Consider the following 1,702-nt stretch of genomic DNA (forward strand, 5'->3'; position numbering starts at 1 on the left):
TGTAATTATGTACAGTCAGCCAATTTTTAACCTGAACCGGGCCCAAGTCGATCGCAAGAAATTAGGTGATTTCTTTAGGTGATACACTAGCGAGGCTACTACATCGAACCTCCAGCGGTTGGGTTGACTTAGCGAATTTCAGATGCTCGCCGCTCCTTCTCCCAGAAAAACATTCATTGTTTTTAAAGGTTGGCCTTTTTCTCTTGGAAGACCTGGACGCCTCTCGTTGATCGCATTCATCTTTTTGTAGATAAATACATGTTAAGCGCATCTTCATGGTTGTTGTCTCACTAATGACATTTTCTGCATATATTTTTTAAAATTTATAAATTTAAGTTTACTTTTAATTTTTAATTTTAATGGGATAACTGAATCATGTAAATTGTATATCATATAACTATGTATACAATAATTGTATGCCCACTGTGCCACGTTTAAAATTATTATTTGATTAGGGGGTATGTAAATTGAAATTTCTAAAAAAAACATTTTATTTTTATTATTAATGAATTAATGCTAAGTGCCAAATATCCTGCTAATGGTCAAATACTCTATAATATATTGGGTGATATGTCACGTAATAACTTTTCGAGAGTTTGTTCAGTAAAGTGTCCACTGCTTAAATTCTTAAATTCAGGATTCTGCTCAGTCACTGTTCTGAACATTTGTTTTGTAAGGGCTCTACCAGAAATTGTTGAGTTGCATTAGCCCAACTGACTACAATCTAAAATAAATGAATATGATTTTAACAAGTTTAAAAGAGTTAAGAGAACGAAAAAAAATAAAAAATGTATGTATACCTAGATTACCTTCAAATAACGCACAGTTAGACGAGAACGCATTTATGATTCTTTCGAGGAAAAATCTAGGTGATTTTGATATGCTGAGCCTGGCACACGAATGTCTGTGGCTCAGTCCATCGCTATATTGGAAGGGAAAGGTTTTACGACGATGTCTGAACAAATTGTTAATATTAGAGGAAAAAGGGAAGATGTGCAATAAACCCTGTTGTGCCGAAAACTAGGTCAGTGTTTCAGCTATATTGTCCGCTTTTCAAATAAAATTCGCTATTGAAGCGTTGACACAGACATGTCTTCATCGATTCGGCTGTTGTTGGAGTTGCAGATGATGTGGCTACTTTTTAGTGGACATTCTTGAATATTACCATTACGTGTTAATAAATTTGACCTTTTATGGATGTGCTTGACTACAAAATTAAACTGAAAAAAAACAAATCTAATCAGTTTTATGCATTGTATAATTTACAAATTTATCAACTAACCGCAACCAATATGATTATCTACATTATTTCAATTGAACGGAAAAGAGATACAAAATTCTAAGCCAACTTTAGTTAATAATAAAGTTAAAAGCAAAATATGAAGTACGCAGCTCTTTAATTAAATTGATCAGCAAGCATTACATATCCTTTTCTTTTCTCATTCTTATAGATTTTAAAATAATATTCTTATACCCGCTACCCATAGGATACAAGGGTATTATAGCATTGTGACAGCAGTTTTAACAACCGAGACGACTCAGCCGTGTCCGTCTCTCCGTCCGTCCGTCCGTCCGACTGTATTAACACCTAGATTTTAGAGACTATAAGAGATAGAGATATAATTTTTTGGACAGCACTTGTTATGTTTGTTTCAAATTTTTTCAACGCCCAGTTCCCCTCCGCAAATTGGGAAACTTGGAA

The 1,702-nt window shown here is 34.0% G+C and overlaps 1 long non-coding RNA gene across 3 annotated transcripts; it reads right to left on the reverse strand.

Annotated features, from left to right (window-relative positions):
• Positions 1–530: 530 nt before the first annotated feature.
• LOC133844856 (uncharacterized) lies at positions 531–1,353 on the reverse strand. Of its 3 annotated transcripts, XR_009894647.1 has the most exons (4): positions 1,283–1,353; positions 1,005–1,220; positions 810–922; positions 531–724 (listed from the first exon to the last, which is right to left on the reverse strand). It is a non-coding gene; the product is annotated as an uncharacterized LOC133844856 (long non-coding RNA). The 3 variants fall into 3 exon arrangements; XR_009894643.1 differs by having other exon boundaries at positions 810–1,220; XR_009894644.1 differs by having other exon boundaries at positions 801–1,220.
• Between the last annotated feature and the right edge of the window lie 349 nt (positions 1,354–1,702).

Source organism: Drosophila sulfurigaster, chromosome 2L, assembly GCF_023558435.1.
Source record: "Drosophila sulfurigaster albostrigata strain 15112-1811.04 chromosome 2L, ASM2355843v2, whole genome shotgun sequence".
In the NCBI taxonomy this organism is placed as follows: Eukaryota; Metazoa; Arthropoda; class Insecta; order Diptera; family Drosophilidae; genus Drosophila; species Drosophila sulfurigaster.